At 30.3% G+C, this 18,525-nt stretch overlaps 1 long non-coding RNA gene across 2 annotated transcripts in view; it reads right to left on the bottom strand.

The window, feature by feature from the left end:
* The window catches only part of LOC107452896 (uncharacterized), a 120,478-nt gene that overhangs the window by 66,799 nt on the left and 35,154 nt on the right, over positions 1–18,525 (bottom strand). For both annotated transcript variants that reach the window (XR_011636471.1, XR_011636472.1), the window contains one exon: positions 4,233–4,318. This is a non-coding gene — a long non-coding RNA (uncharacterized lncRNA). The remainder of the gene's footprint in view (positions 1–4,232; positions 4,319–18,525) is intronic.

Here is an 18,525-nt window from a genome sequence, read left to right as displayed (position 1 = left end):
ATAGGTAACAGGGGTAAAAAATTTATATATATACAATACTCCACAATTTCGTGATCAACGGCACAATTCTGGCAATGTGGTCAGCACTGCGCACACGCCGCATTTATTTCGCAGATAAGCTAGTGCCCATCGATCTGAAGCTGGATGAGCTTTGAGCCGCCACTGGGGATTGAACCCCAGCTCTTAACAATGACAGCCCAGTGTGAAGACGTAAGTAGCTATGTCAGAAAATATTCTACATAAAGTAACGATTCTGTCAAAAAATCTACATTTTAAAGCATCTATACTTCTCTTAAGTTATTTGTCTTAGATTTAGGAAAAGATGCAACTTCAAAAAAAAAAGAAAAGAAATTCTTCTGTTTGTTGCTATGGAAAAAAGAGGGAAAAAAGAAAAAGGTTAATTTTCATTATTTTTCTCCTTTTTTTTTTCTTTTTTTTTTCCAATAGGAAAAAAGAATTCAACGAAAAACAACAATTCTGTAAAAATTCAATCAAAGATTCATTGTATCCAGAGGTACTATGGAGTCTTTGATTGATCACGTGGCCTGAGGCTAATGGGTAGCATAGGGGCCTACCTAAACCAAATTAGTGAAAGTTAATATTACATTCAATTGAAACTTTTTATGAAATTCAATTTACAAAAAAGCGTGTTCTACTAAAATTAAAAATAAAAAAACAGTTTTTTAAATTTTTTCAAAAGCAAATAATTAAACATGAAAATAATATTAAACTTGTCAACAAAAGCATCTTGTACGAAATTATACAGGCTAAATAGTTGTAAGAATTCAAACGAAAAAATTAAAACTTTATTTAATATAAACGCTTTAACGAAAGTTGACATTTTAAATAATATCGTTGCATGTTAAGGGTTTTCCAACATTTTTTTAAACTTGATTTTTAAATCGTTTTAATCTTACGACTGGGTGGCTCAGGGTTTAGAGCAATTACTTGGTAAGTATGTATCGTGAGTTCGCTTACTGACAATGACTGAGCTCTCATTCTGTTCTACGCTTGTCAGGTGGCCGAGTGGTTAACGTGTCTGACTGCGGGATCGAATCCCGCTCAGGGCATGGTTGTCTCTCTGTATCTTGTCTTCTGATGTGTGGATGGTATCTGTAGTAGTGTGGCGTGGGGTATGTTGCTCGCCTCCGTGACTTTGGTTCACAGATACCAACTGGATAGCCATAAATGAGCAACACTTCCGGCATCTTCTAAAGTTAAGAATGAAAGTTCAGTGCCAGCCGTTATTAAAAATAAGAAATTTAAAAAAAAAATCAATCGTAATATTTTTATTGTACGTTGCATTCCTTAACCAATCGTGTTATTCGATATGTTGCATTTAACATAATGTTTTTAACGAAATTCGTACCCCCAAACAAGGAAAGGAAATTTCCTCAATTTGACGAAATGTTCGCTCGAAGTATTTTCTTGGTAATGGTTTCGTTAAAAATGAATAAAATTTCGCGAGTGTTTAGAGGACATTTTTAATAGTTGTGAAATTATTTGAACCTTCCAAAAAATATAACTCTTTCAAAATGATTAAGTAGATTCGTATTTTAGCTTTTGAATTGAAGAAAAGAAGGTCTTTTAAATTCTAGTTGAAAGTTGAGATTCTTTGTTCTTCGTTGGAATAGTTAACAAATCCATTCCGTGTGAATCCGTCGAATCCTTGCAGTTTTAGCCAACCTCAATTTCTCTTTTTCCAAAATAATTCAATCTCCAAACGGTTCGGAACAATCGGTAATTAAAATAACAAAACACTTCAACGAAATATCTAAGCTTTTCAACAAAACTATCAACACAGCAATCACGAGACTACGTAGAGGCACGAACCCTTTCGTGATTTATCTAAAAATCTATGGACATTACGAATCTTTTAATCAGTACGGATGCAAAAGACTGATAAATGCGTCAAGAGACGGGCGAAAGAATGCTAAATGGATTTTGCCGAAGTCAGGATTTAAACCCGGAGCTTTTGATAAATTCTTCCTTGTCTTAAGGAAGCTTCTCCAAGATAGTGTTCTTTAATTTTCATCAGTAAGCGTCAATCAGTAAAATATCGATCAATTTTTCGAAAACTGAATTTAATAAAAGTCTTTTGCACACAAGGACCCGTTTCTTGGATCAGGGGTGGGGCCGTGAGGAAACGGGAGAACAACGGGATTTTATCCCTTCGGAAGCTCGAGATGCATTTATTCAATTGAAAAGAGAGGCGAGAGGAAATTGCGGAATTACAACAGCTATCGATCGCCAAAGAGTAGCGCCAAATCAATCTTTTTGCGCCAGGACAATGCATTTGTTTGGTGAAGAAAATCGTCGTAGTGGGGCTCTGTGCAAAAAATAAAGAAAAAGGAAATATGTTGTGGATTGTTCGGAAGAGTAAAAAGAATGGGAGGACGTTATTTCAAAATGACATTTTTTGTTTCTCTAGATTTATAATATAGGTTTTAGTTTCATAGTGTAAAATTTATATGAGTTCATCCAATAAATATAATATAATATAATATAATATAATATAATATAATATAATATAATATAATATGCAATTTATCATGAATTTAATTCTTAAATTGTATATCATTTTATACTATGACTATCCGATACATATGTCGGTACCTCTGTTGTTTAAGCTATTATTTTTGTTTATTTTGTAACAGACTCAGACAAAGGAACTCTTGAGTCAAGCATTAAAATTAACTCATTTTTGTACAGGGAGTACTTTCTATGGAAAATTAATATTCGAGAAAGTTAAACGTAGTCAATTTCGAAAACTTGCCATAGTTAGCCTGATAGCAATTGTATTGTAGCGTGTGATCCTGAGAGATTTAGTGTGTTACTGTGGGTGCGGATCAGCAAACGCTACAGCTGGTGTTTGAACCTGATCAACCGACTAAAATGAAAATAATTTATTTGAGTCCCTTATTGAAAATAAAGTTAAAATTTTGAGTTAAACAAAACATTTAGAAAGTAACATACATTTCACAAAGATGGAAATGACTGGTGTCAATTTACAGATAGAGGAGTCTTGGTTTTAAGTAAGTGTATAATAAATTAAGTAAGTTAAAGAATATAAATAAATAAGACAAAATAAATGAATTAAATAGAAAAATTAAATAAGTAAAGTAATTAATCAAATTAATAAAGCAAATTAATCAAATAAATTAACCATGTAAATTAAATAAGTACCTAAACATTTAAATAATGAAGAAAATTAAAAAAAACTTTTTTTGTAGAATGGTATTTGGAATTCTTACAACTTCCTTTGAAAAAAAAGTCAAGCAGTTTTATGCAAAAAAAGTCATTCAAAAATTATGTGAAATTACGTGAAATGCTGAAGGACACATAAAAAATAATAATTTTTAATCAATTTTAACTTGAAAATGCGTTGGGATGTCATTGAGTTTCAAATTGAGCAGCTGACTTTTACAATTAGCTGATAATTATTTTTTAAGCTTTTTTCTTTAAATCATGAGAACATGACATTGAAATTTGAGTCAGTTTTCAAAGTAATTCACAGTATTTTTTGTTTTTTACATGCCACAAAAAGAATTGTTAAACACAAAATATACTCTTTAAAAAATTATTGGTGGGGCTCGGTTCCCTTCAAGCTGTGAAGAGTTTGCGTTTATGAATAAAATATAGGTAACAGGGGTAAAAAATTGAGAAAATAAGAAGAGACTTACAAAATTTAAATTAACGACAATAATGTAACAGGGGGTATCAACACTCTCATTTCTCGAATATTTATAAAGGTAGGGTATGGGTCATAACAATGGATATAATCCGTCAATCTGTCAGAGAGGGGGACTATTTTGAATACAGTTTGGAAATGAATAATTCCATATTTTTAAATAATATACCCCATATTCTTAAATAGCACGAAAATGTTTTAAAACTTTTTATCATGTTGAGAGCAGGCAAATCAATATAGCAAAAAATACTAAAATATAAGGCAAGAATAACAGGTAAAACTATAACGAGAATAATATTTTGTGATAAAAACTAAGTTGTCTGAAAACAACAGCTTCATACTTCGATAAAAATTACCGAGCTCTTTGGTGTTCCCATAGTATAGCCATATAGCCGCCATATCACATTCTAATAGCTATGACCATACTTTTTTTCTCAGTGCACTTTCATCAATATGATAAATGACAGAGATGGAAAAACAATAATGATATAATGAAATTTTTTTGCTGGTTAATTCTAATTAGCAGTTAAAATAAACTTACCTTAAATGAAAAGCATCATCCACGGCTTTTTTCCGATTCTACTTCTCATTTTATTCCATTTTGTTGATTTTTAGAATACCTCCAAGCTATAAAAATTAAATAATTTAATTTCTATACATATTAAAGTGACTTTTTTTATAGAATTCAAATTAAATCTTCGCTTTTCATAAAATTTAAATTAAATCTTCATACATCGGTAACTCAATGAAAGGAATAACGCTTCGAAAACCAGATGGAAAGAGAAAGAGAGGGAGGCAGTGTAGAAAAATATGTAAGGAGCATTTGTAATAACTGTACCAAACCAATTTTTAATTATACTAAATTGACTTTTTACAAAATTTAAATTAAATCTACATATATCGGTAACTCAATGAAAAGAATTACACTTCAAAAGTCAGATGGAAAGAGAAAGAGAGGGAGGCAGTGCACATAAAGCTGGATGTGTAAGCTGGAGAATGTAGACAAATATTTAAAAAGCATTTGTATTAACAGCTAGAGAATTGTAGCGTTGAATACGTCAAAAATAAGAAGTTGGGCTATGTTAATAAATTCATGCTAATAAAGATATAATAATATCCCCCCCCTAAAAAAAATTTCGAAACTGCATACAAACTATGGAACAAAAGCTCTATAGTTTTATGAATTTCAAGTCATATTTCCGAAAGATTTATTTAAAATTTAACTTAAATATTTTATGCGTTTTTTGCTGCTGTTTGACAGCATTTTTTTAAAAATAAATGTGCTAGGAAATAACTTTAAAAAAATTAATTCTATTGTAACATTTACTGAAACCAAGAATTAAATTATATATTTGCTTGTTTTGTTAGTTTCATATTCATATTAATAGTCTTATAAAACTTAGACAATAATTTAACAGATAATGAATAATTTGATATTAAAACAAAAAGGAAACGATTAAATGAATTGTTTGATGGTTTTTATATTTGAGTTAGAATTTAATTAATAAATTTATATTTCATATGATTATAATTTTAAACTCAGAAAAGAAAGATTGAATTAATATTGATTGCAACTTATCGAAAAAAATTATCGGCCTTATTAATTGTCTTTAACTTATAATCTAGTAATAAATTTTATTCTTTCATGTATTCTTATAATTTATACATTTATTGCTGACAGAAACATAAAAAAATTAATAATTTATTTCATATGTTTATTGATAATCATAGAATTTTATAATTTTGATTTTGATGATAAATGTTTTCTATAAATCAGAGACGAATAATAAAATAAAACAAATTTATTATTTATAAATGGTATTTTGTTATCAAAATTGTTTGAACATATAAATATAAAATTGTCAATCATTAATTTTCTTTTCTTTTTAAAAGTCGTGGAATTTTATGATTTTAATTTTGATGATATTTTTTTTCGGATAAATCAAAGACGAATAATTAAATAAAGGGAAGTTTTAATTTATAAATGATATTACGCTATCAAGAAATAATTTAAAACCGAATGAAGAATTTTGTATTAATACATTTATTGATAATACAAATATGAAATTGTTAATAAGTAATTTTATTAATAATTTTTTATTAATAGTCGTCGAATTTTATGATTTTAATTTTGATGATAACGTTTTTCTATGAATCAGAAACGAATAATAAAATAAAAAGAATTTATCAATTATAAGTGATATTAACATAACTATTATATAATACACTATTATACTATTATTTATACTATTTTATATTAATTTCGATATCAGTGATGAAAATGAAATGAATTATTACTTCATTAATAATTTCAGATTTTCATTTATAATTTTATGATAATATTATCATGTGTCCAACACTATAATAATGTATATCGTGTTGTTTAACTAATTTTTATTGCATTATTTTTAATAATTTATACTTGCACAATGATGAAACAAATACATAATCTCTTAATATGATTATAAATTTATATTGATTTCAAAATAAATGTGACTAAAATGAAAAAACAAAAATAAAAAACAACAACATATATTTGATCAATGATTTTTTTAAGTGTTTTAAAATTTCATTAACTTTATTTGTAATATGAATTTGATGTTAAGGACTGAAATGAAATTAATCTAAAAAGATTATTAATTCTATATTTTTATAAATTGCAATGAAAAATAAATTCAATTAATAATTTATTATTTAAATGATTACAGCATTACATTCTTTATAAAAGTCTTAAATTCTGATAATTAATTTAATTAATTATAATAAATTTAACTCAATATTTAATGCATTCTTATATTAGTAACTACCTAAATGATCATTTATATTTTTATTAATGACATTAATAAACCAACTTTAACGTTTCTTAATTTTATTTCCATTTTTAATATGTTTATTATTTTATATCAATTATAATGTAAGAAACAAAAAGGAAATAACCTTATTACTTGAGTAAGAATATCTACTTTTTGTTTATTCTATTTTAAGCACATTAATTACTTTTTATTTTTAATATAATCATTATTTTTAATATGATTTCTTGTATTTTATCAAAATAAAATGAATCTACTACTGGATTAAGAATATTTATTTTTGTTCGTTCCGTTTTTGAGTACAATAGTATTTTTTTTTTATAAATGTAAAACAATAAAATTTTTTGATTTTATTCATTTTCAAATCCTTTATGATTTTATTATAATATAATATATTTATTATTTTATTAAACCTGTAAGTTTGTATTTATATCACAACTTAATTAATAATTATGTCATTAATATTGTTATAATTTCATTATAATTCTGATATTACAATAATTCTAATATTATAATAATTCTGATAAGTAACTAAAATGAATTAAATTTAATAGTTATGTATATATTGGTTTTTAAAATTATCCATCTGTCTTACAACTTCGATAGATTTGTATTGATTATAATTATAATTTTATATTAGTTCTGACAATAAGGAATAAAATAACGGTTTGATCAAGTCATATTCGAAATTCAACCATATGATGGAAAAGATAGGGCATAACCCTTTGACTTCCGGATACAGGAAGAAATGCCATTCAACCCTTTTTTTCTTCCTTAACCCCTTCAAATTCTGAACATCCTTCGAAATTTCCATCTGCTGTTCCAATGACCTCCTCAATAACGGAATCATGTCTTCCGCTATTTCCGGAATCCTTTCTTAATATTCGTTCGGTCAAAAATCTAATAGTATAGTGCACCATGTTTTCCAATGGAACATCTCGATATGTTCTCCTCAGAAAATATTGAGATGCCATCCAGACTCCATAATTCTGATGTTACAATACATGAAATACTCAAATCGAATAAATTCGAAAATGGCAAAATTTCATTTTTAATAGCCTTTCTCGAAAATTATCATTAAGTAAAAATAATAAAACAGTCGTAATAAACATTAAAAAGCACCTATAGTATATCAATAATTAAGACAGTTAACGATAACTATCAAAAATTACAACTATTAGTTGTGATATATGTAACTAGTAGGTTATAATTGTATTTTAATAACAATTATTTATAATAATTTTTAATTGCATGCATTATATAAACACATATAACTGAGTGTCTTTTATAACTATTTAACGAGTAAAACTAAATCTAATATATATATTTAAAAAACATTTTAAATGATTTAAGCTATAAGCACCATTTTGTGTAGCGAATTTTTGTTAACTGTTAGATAAGTGAATATCTATTTTTAAGGCATTTTTAATTTTACTTCAAGTCGGTCAGTTTGTTTTCTACTTTCTTCTATCTCAAACTCATTTTCAATTGCATTTTAATTTTTTAGCAATTTAGGCGCATTATAAAGAGTGATTTTTATATTAGGATGATTATTCTTTATTTTGAAATATTGCATATACCATCGTTAAGGAATGCGTCCTGAAGAGAACCTTTACTTTTTCCCATTAAAAATTTTTCTATTTTATTTCATTTTATTTTATAGAACCTCATTCAGAAAGGGATGTTTCTCTTAAAAAACTTAACTTAGGAGTTCTCTTGTACGCATATAGGAAAATTAAATGCTCTCATAATTGTTTTTTTTTTTTTTTCGAACTATCCCTTCTACTGTAGTTGAATAAAGAAACGGTATGGTTTGAAGCATTATTCCATACTAGTCTTTTAACTTTTCATTGATAAGTTTTTTTCCCAATTGAAAGATAAGTATGATCACATGGTCTTTGTATGGATATCGATAATATTCTAATACGCTCCCTTATTCTTACTAAAAGTATGTCTCTGAAGTTTAAAAGGGGTTGATGGACATAAGTGACTGGAATGATGGGGGGGGGGGTCAGCCAAGCGATAGAGCCTTTCTAATACGTCGCACGCCACAAGACAGACTACCTCCCAATCAGGTCCAAATTAGCAACGAACGTGCCTTAATGAAGGTTCGGCGCCTGACATCCTCTGGCTGACCCCCGGACATTTCGGTCGTCTCTCTTATCGAGGGAGAAATATCTAGGAAACACAATCCGGTCCGAGGAGATGGATATTGTCCAAGCTCCTGGACTCCCTACCACCACCCACCTCCCTTCTCAGTCACCAGGACGGATTTTGCTGTTATCGAGCCAAGCCGGACGTTGCTGGGGAAATGGTGGACTTTGGATGTTTGTCGACTAATTGCGCGACCCCCTCTCATCTAGGGCTGTCCCTCCCCAACCCCTCTTGGATGTCGTTTGATGTCTGAATGTGTTCTGTGGATGAGGGGCACCAATTAATGGGGGTGGGGGGGATAGTTGAAAAGAGAATTCGTAGTAAATTTTACCAAATACAGCACTTTTCACTGAAATCTGATTCGGATAAAATATTGATAGATATGTGAAAAGTTTACAAGCAAACAAAACATCAGGATTTGGAGCCTAATTTGAATGTCATTCGTTGTTTTAAACTTAATTTGGAACAATTGAACAAACAATTTTATTTAATGAATCGAGTAAATGTAATTTGAATTGTAGTTCAGAATATTTTGCTCTGATGAATTGTAATTATCCTTCCCTTACATGAATTGCATTGGCAAAAGCTCCTTTGCTTTTTAAATATTGTATGGTTTATTTAAAAATATTACAATGCATTATGAGATAATTTCGAATTATAATTAAAATGTGGTTAGTCGAAGTAGCGTTATATCAAAATAAAAATTTTGTTATTTGCAAGACTATATTTAAAAGTATTTCATTATTTCTGGAGATTTGGAGGAGAAAATCTGCGTACCAGAAATTATCAATAGGAAGTGTCTTAGCTCGCTATTTTATTATAGTTTGAACACATAAAAACCTGATTGGAGGATGCAAAAAATTTTTTTAAAGTAAATTAAGCAAAGATTTATGAAGAATCGAAAAACAGACAGATGCATAATACAAAACTACCTTTCGAAAAATACTGTTCACAAAATTGTTTTCTCATAATTTTATAAGTTAAAAAAAAATAATAGAGAAATTGCAAAAGATTATAAAATTTAATTTTAAAATTCGCAAATTTATGTTCCTAAATTGGATGAATTGGACTATTATTATTGTGATATTGTCTGATTCGCATGATTCCATAAATATTATGGTTTATATTAATATGGCACAGGCTTGAAAATGCTATGACGCAATAATACTAGGACATAAACTAAGATTACAATAGGTTATTAAACTTAATTTAAATTTAAATTAAATTTCACAAATTCATATTGTTAAAGTAAATTTGATTGGAATAATATTATTTTGCTATAAATAAATATTGTTATGAAACAGAACAGATTAATAATATAATGGGGTATAATGAGCATTATTATGCTATAACAATATCATGGCATAGACAGAAGTTCCATTGAGCGGATAAATTTAATTTGAGGCTCACGAACACATAATTCAAAATTAAATTCGATTGCATTATATCATTTTACGCCCGGTGGCTGAGTGGTAACTCCCGTGCCACAGGTCCAGGGTTCGATTCTCGGGCCGGGCAAGGTTGACTCAGTCTTTCATCCCTTCAGTGGTTCGATAAATGAGTACCAAGCATACTTGGGAACTAAACACTGGGGGTTCCGCTTTCGGCTGACCACCTAACCGGAACATCTGCTCCTGGACCCCAGAGCCCTTGGTCAAGAAAACTGAGATGGGCACAGTAGGCCTTGGCCCTCTATGGGCTGTCGCGCCACTGAGTTTAGTGGTAGTAGTAGGATTCTAAAGTGCAAATGATCACACTAAGAAAAAAAGTACGATCAAAACTACCAAAATATGTCAAATTTACCGTATATCTAGCTCTTTTAAGAACACCAAAAAGATATGTAATATTTACCGAAGAGTCTTGGCCCTCTATGGGCTGCCGCGCCACTGAGTTTAGTTTTTTTCTTTTAGTTTAATGACATCATTATAGTAACAGCAGTTATAGACGGAAATTTCAACAAACTGTTAAAATAGAAATGAGTTTTATATAGTTTTTATTAGAATCCACAAAAATTTCAATGCACCATTTTTTAAAAACTAATTTAAGAATTAACTGATGAATTCTATTAATGCTAGACACTTTAAATCATCCTCGATTCGATAAGTAATCAATTTCTTTTTCAAAATGCACAAATTAAGTTTGCCTTAATTCTAAACCAATTTAAATTGTAAATGATGTGTCTATATTAATTAAATAATTGTGATGCTTTTTTTTTCAAATGAGATTACTTCTCTACGTAATGACATTCAAAGAAAAATCGTTTGCCGAAATGGATTAAACAAGAAAAAGAACTATTCTTAAAATGTAATTAAATTATTTGCAAGAATGCAATTATTAAAATTTTCAAAAAATGAAACTTTTATCTGAGATTAAATTTCACGCCAATCAGAACAAATAACAATTCATTTCGGCTTGTATTTGTCGCATCGAATTATGCATTCGTTTTAGTGAATCAAATCTCAGAATTTGTGCCTAAGGTAAACATTTATTCTGATTTTCTTGATTGCGAAGGACTAAAGCTCGAAATTAAAGTATGTTTCGTACATTCCGACTGATCTGGATGACGAAATTCCCGTAGGAGGAGGCATCGTTCTCTCTTCTCGGAGAGATTATTGTCAAATTCCATGTTCCATTTTAGTCCGATTTTTAATGCTCGGCAGAATGGCAACACTGATATCGGATTGTATTTACTTTATTCCTCGTTAATTTGCATTCTTTTTAAGAAAACCACTTAAAAGCTTTCTTACTAAAGACGTAACATGAAATGTTGTTTACATTTGATGATATGCTTTAAATCTTAATGAAAATCTTTCCCATTTCGATATAATTCGACGTAAAAATACCGATAAATTAACTACTATATTAGAGTGTGTGTAATAGAGTTAATATTTCAGATTGCTCGATCCCATAGGAAAATAACGATTATGAATACGATATTCGAATTATTAAGATAAAATCATTTTAGTTCGATATTAAATAGAACAAACAATCTTGCTAATTTACTTAGGTAAGCCTCTCAGAATAGGACGAATGTTGTTGGTAATTTAATGATAAAAGAAATGGTTTGTATTTTGTTTCCAGAAGTATGTATTTCTGTGATAATTAAATATATTTTTTCCTTCGGTTTATTATTATTAATACAAATACCGTCATACAAAATAAGGCATTTAACAAATTCTGATTACTGTTACTTTGTAACTGTTATTCATGATTACTCGGTTAAGTTTTATCAATATTTAGTCAGCGCCCTCTATGCTGATCATGAAAATGGCGCGAAAAATCAATGCGAAAAGTCAAATTTATTTCATGAAAATCAAAAACTTTAATGATCTAAAAAATATTTCTTAATACATTTAAAAGTAATTCATGCACTCATTATTTGGACTTATAAAAATATTAAAAAAACAGCGAATTATTCTGTGATTTCAATGATTTTGATCTTGGTGTAAAAATCTCGATTGATCAATCAGACGATTTTTTTAAGTGATTTTTTTAAGTGACGATTTTTTTAAAATTCACGTCGAAACTTTTAAGCAAGTTTTTTAGTTTAAATTTAAAGTTTTGCTTAGTACTTAATGCTGACGAACATGAGAATTTTTTTTTTATTTTCATTTGCAAAGAAGCCTTCTGACTTCGAATTTTCTTTTTTGTTTTTTTTTTCTTGTATAACGTTAAAGACAGACTAATTTCACTGATTTTATATGTACAACTTTAATACACAGTAGCACTTTAATGTAATAAAATAGCTTAGTTATGCGTCTCAAAGGAACAGCATAAAGTCACGGATCTCTCCCATGTGCAGCTTTATACATTTTCGCATGTTTATTTCATTATTTTCCTATTGTTTTAAAGGGTTTTTTATTTTTTCACGCATTGATGGATTGCGTATGTGGGATAATAATTATTTGTGACCAAGAAATTATCTGAGGGGTATATGTTTCTCTTTCAAATTCACATTCTCAACAAAATAATAGGTAATTTAATATTGTCTGACCGATTTCGAAAGACAATAATATTTGGCAAAAAGTAACTGCAACTCATGAAATTTAATTTATTCAAAGTTTTTTTCATGTGTTGCTTTGCCTAATTTTCCCTTAATGTTTTATGAATATTTATGCATTATGTATATTATTCCATGTTCTATATTATTTATCCTATTTTACATGTTTCTTTTTGTTTTTCTTGCGCTATTGCTTTTGTCTCGTCTTGCAGTAACAAGTGCGAGCTACAGTTATTACAATTTATATTAGATATATTTTTTATTAGTTATAATGTTATTTCTTTAACGTGTTATTACACATCAAAGCTTGTAAATTACTATTTAGTAATTTAGACATTGCATGTTTCCTGAAAATTATATTTGAGGTATGCTCAATGTTTCGTATTCACCTAATATATACTTTTTAAAATGGTTGTCAAAAATGAAGCAAAAAAAATGCACAATAGGGGTTATAAATAAATATTTCAGCAAGCGAAAAAAAATTAAAATCTGATGAATCACTATTGAAAAAGGCGTGATCGAAATCAACGTAACTAATTTATTTCATTTAAGCTGTTTTTCGAAGGCTCCGTCGTAATATATAAATGATGCTTTTTTTTTAATAATACACTATTTTTATAACTTCTGTGAGTTTGCTACTGTTATTCATGACTGTTTGGTCAAGCTTAGCCTGTCTAAAGCCAGCGCTGTCTACTCTTATTTCGAAAATGGCGCAAAACGACAATATGGAAAAAAACCACAGTTTCGTGAAAATGAAAAGCATTTGTGGTCTAATTTTTTAATATTTAATAACTTATTCCAATGCAGCCTTACATGGGCTTATAAAAGTTTGCAAACACTAAGAATACGGCAGTGATTTAGATAATTTTCAACTAGGTGGAGAAATGTCGCCAAATTGGCGGTTTTTCATAAAGTCTAATAACTTTTAAAATATTTAAGTTATTTTTCAGTTTTAAAGTAAAGGATAATTTTTTGCGGCAAGATTATACATAAAGTTTAAAATCATCGCGTTGCTTCAAGTGTACGGCACTTAAACTATGACTTTTTTATTTTCCTTAGCCACATAGCTTAAAAAAACCAACTTCACCATGTTTCGAACAATCGCCTTTCCCCTCTTGTCAGTTCCCTTCAGCAATCAAGCAGGTTATGAACTTCAAGGTACAAATAATTCTACTCAACTGAAGTTAACAGTATTTTTTAGTTTACATTCTTAAATTTAAGTTTGAGGAAAATTTTTTTTTCACCCACCAATTTAATTTTTTTCACCCTCCATTTTTAAAACAAACATAATGCGTAAATATTACTTAAAAAGTCAGCTGATTGTGTCTATCCAATGGTGATACAGGAAGAAGCCGAGTTTATCTCCTCTTCAGTGTCATATATCACCATTTTAGAGACGACGGAGTTCATTAGAAGCACAATAATTCGCGTTTAGTACCGATTCTCCGCCATCACATCGATTGCATCAAAGTGAACTGCTATCTGAGAGAGAGGTACCTGTGCCCCGAGGTCCCAATGTCCCTGAATATTACCGAAATTATCTTATTAAAATTTCCTTTGTGATCTATCGATTGCTGCCTTAGAGTCGAATTTACGAACCCTCGACCGAAAATGGCACTCGGCGGTGTTCTCGAAAAGGAATATATACGTCACTGATAGGAAATTAAGGCTAATGCATGGACCAGTACACCCCTCGGCTTGCCGATGATGTGTAGGTCGTCTGCTAGGCACTAATGGCTCCTCCCTTTAGAACATTTTCATGGACTTCAGTTGACTTGGTATATCTAGCGTTAGCTCTCTCCTAATATGGCTGGCGCGGAAGAGAAGATTTAGGAAGGATTGGTAAAGGGTGGGGATATAGAACGGCGTGTATGTGCATGTGTACACATTGAAACATCCGCGTAAAGGCTTTTAAGTCCAATGGCGAGAACTCCTACGGCATGCGGGTCAGATGCCATTAATCTGCCAAGATAGATTTAAACATGAGCCTTGTAAAGTCAAGTGCAAAATATTTGGAAGGAGGCCTTGGTTAAAACGTCTTATTTAAATAATAAATTCACTGAAATATGTGTTTAACAGCTTTTTGCTCAATCGCAAGAAAGAAGCAACGCATGTTCTCTTTTTTTTGTGTGTTGTGCTTGATTGTTTTATTTCTCGGTATTTGCAAGTTTTGATTCAGTCCTTTTAAAACTAACTTTAAAAATGTTGAGCGCTCTGCTGTTACTTTTAACATTATTTGTAAGCAAAAAATTTATTTTAAAAAAAAACCAATATTATAAAAAAAATTTTAATTCATTTATTTGTTAGTTTCAAGTACTAAATTTCTTTTCTTCTTTTTTTCTAACATTAGATTTAAAACACGAAAATAAAATTTGACATAAATCCAAAGATTACAATTTCAATATACAGTTCGAAAACTGGAATTAGATATATTTTCTATTTATGAACAAATGTAACTTTCAATTTACAGATTGTTGCAATTTAATTCCTTTTTAACAAAATTGTCTTTTAAATATAGAATTAAACTCTGATTATTCATTAAAGCTTCAACCTCCATGATTCCAGTGGTCCACAACAGGCTGTTGATGAACGTCTTCGTCATTTAAACACGTGATAATGTTTACTTGTGAATCACTTGTCATTATTGACAATCAATCGCATGCCATTATTATTTATTTATCTATCGCATGCCATTATTGACCATTCATTTATTGCATGCCATACAATTGTCTATTCATGTATCATATGTGATATTGCCATTTATCTGAACCAATAATGCTAATTAAATGTTCCAAACTTGAAGTTTGTTTCGGCGGAGAATTGGGATTAGAGAAAAAATAAGGTATCCATAATTGGGGTATTTCAAAATATCTCTATCTATGGGAGAACCAAAAAACTGGATAATTTTTACCGTAGTGCTTTGGAAATGATTTTGGTAAGAATAACAATAATATATTGATTTTTCAGTAAGTGACAAAATTTGGAAAATGTTGTAAAATATGTCGGTCAGTTTTCACAAAAAGTCATCCACGAAGGCAAATTTCTCCCAATACTTGACCCAAGAGTTATCTTGTCTTCTGAATTGGGTTCAAAATTACAAGGCTACGGAATCGAACATTGGTAGTCGTGAACTCAAAATTGGGTCGACTGAAAACGACAGTAATATAATAAAATAATAAAATGTAATTGTATTCATAACAAAAAAGTTGTGAATCAAATTATACTAATGATGCCTAACCTAACCTAACTTTAGGAACATTATTGATAAAACAATGAAAAAATCATTCATCACATTAAATGTTTCTAAATAAAATTAATTTTTTTTTATTATAATATTTGCATCTGCTAATTAACTTCTTTTTTTAACAGTCAAAATTTCGTCAAAAGAAGTTGACCATTTAGGGTTATTATGCTAAAAAAATTGGGGAACCACTGATCTAGAGAGTGATTACTTTGAAAAAAAATTCTTTTATATAAACTCTAAATATATAAAAAGCTATGTATTAAGACTGCAAGTTAATAATATTTTCAATACTTTTTTTTTCTCTTTTTCTTTCTTCTCTCTTTTTCTTTTCTCTCTCTTTTTTTAATAAGATTGTTCTGACGTAAGGTAACGTTTGACATAATCCATAGTTTAATCATTTCGACGTCATCTTAAAATCAGTGTTCGAAATGGTAAAAGTTTGTCTCCGAAATCACTAACACCTCTGGAGAAATAAAAAATCAGCCAGTTGTCACTAGAAGGCTCTAACTTATGAAATGTTCGTATATTGAACCATCTCATTCGAAAAAAATGATTTTAATGTCGCTTCCTTGTAAAAAGATATTTCAAGGTGACAATGTTTTCATTTAATGAGTACATGAGCATATATTCTATTTTATTACCGGAGTCGAATAACCGACTCAATTCTGAGTTTATGGTCATCATTGTTCAACTCAGTTGACTTGTAATTTTGAACCCGACCCAAAAGACAAAGGAACTCCTGGATCAAGCATTGAGGCAAACTGGAGGACTTTTTAATGGAACTAACCCAACCCATATTTGCGTTACATGGAAAGGAAAATTATGAAAACCATTCACGGGTAGCCCGATTACAAGGAGAGGAAAACCAAGAAAAACTCCAATGGTTCGTCCGATGGCAAGGGAATTTTACCCTATGATCCATATCGGTAAGCATATATTTTATTTTATAACCCTCGTTGAACAGTCGACCCAATTTTGGGTTTGCGATTACCAATGTTCAACTCTGTAGCCTGGTAATTTTGAATGCAATCTAGAAGACAAGCGAACTCCTGGATCAAGTATTGGGAGAAATTTGCCTTCGCGGAGGACTTTTCGATGGAACTAACTCACATTTGCGTTACAAGGAGAGGAAGAGCTCCCACGGTTAGCCTGACTGCAGGGAAATTCTAACCCAGGTTCCGTCTACCACAGAGGATATTTTAAGCCAGCATTGCGGTCAATGCCAGCCGGGAGCGGAATTCGTATCTACCAGCTGGTACGAACCCGTTCACCTCATAGGAAGACGAACACTCTATTCCCTGTGCCACCATGGCTCGGTAAGCATATATTGTTAAAGTCGAGTCGACACAGAATTCTCTTGCTTTTAAAAATCTGCTGTAATTATTCACTTTGAAATAAAGTTTATATTCATGGCTAACAGTTTTTTTTTTTTTTAAATTTTATTTACTTGGAATAACGGTTAAAGTTCCAGGTATGAAGAATTATCTCGTAACAATCCTAAGGTCTTTGCAAACTTATAATCAGTCGAAACTGATCCACTAATGGAAAAAAATCTCAAAAATATAGTCGAATTATCATCGTTAGTTAAGAATCTTCAAATGATGAATAATGAAAAGATAAAAGTGATGTTAAAATTTGCAAGAGTATGTACACTGAAGAGCCAAAAAAAAAACTGGTATACCTGCCTAATATCGTGTAGGGTACCCGCGAGCACGCAGAAGTGCCGCAACACGACGTGGCATGGATTCGATCAATGTGCGAAGTAGTGTTGGAGATAATTGACACCATGAATCCTACAGGGCTGTCCATAAGTGGGAGTAAGAGGGGGCGGGAATATCTTCTGAACATCACGTTGCAAGGCATCCCAATTATATTCAATAATGTTCATGTCTGGGGATTTTGGTGGCCAGCGGAAGTGTCTAAATTCAGAAGAGTGCCGCTGGCCACCAAAATCCCCAGACATGAACATTATTGAATATAATTGGGATGCCTTGCAACGTGATGTTCAGAAGATATTCCCGCCCCCTCTTACTCCCACTTATGGACAGCCCTGTAGGATTCATGGTGTCAATTATCTCCAACACTACTTCGCACATTGATCGAATCCATGCCACGTCGTGTTGCGGCACTTCTGCGTGCTCGCGGGTACCCTACACGATATTAGGCAGGTATACCAGTTTCTTCGGCTCTTCAGTGTATTAGCATATCTCAAAAATTGAATTTGGTGATATGGTGTTTTAATAGAAAATAATTATTATTTCTACAAATAAAAATAACATTTTTTGTTAATAATCAATGTGTATTTTACCAAGTTGTCCTTAATTTAACTTTTTAAATAGGTAATTTTACCCCAAAATCAAGGTCAAATTGAGAATGAATGCCGAGCTTTCCTAAGATCCTACAGGCCTATAGTAAGTAGAAGGTGTCCACAAGAGGGCGCTTTATTTTGAAAATGTAGGCATATTTACATCGTCAGCTAGGAATTTCCCTTGCAAAAGAAGTGATGTTAAAATTTGTATAAGTATGTACTAGTATAATGTAAAATTGGAATATATTGTCCTCTTACTTTAACCGGAATAGCTAGCAAGAATATTTAAACAGCGAGTGAGGGTTGAGTGTAGGACAA

Source organism: Parasteatoda tepidariorum, chromosome 3 (assembly GCF_043381705.1).
Source record: "Parasteatoda tepidariorum isolate YZ-2023 chromosome 3, CAS_Ptep_4.0, whole genome shotgun sequence".
Lineage (NCBI taxonomy): Eukaryota > Metazoa > Arthropoda > Arachnida > Araneae > Theridiidae > Parasteatoda > Parasteatoda tepidariorum.
This window is presented reverse-complemented; position numbering and strand designations above follow the sequence as displayed.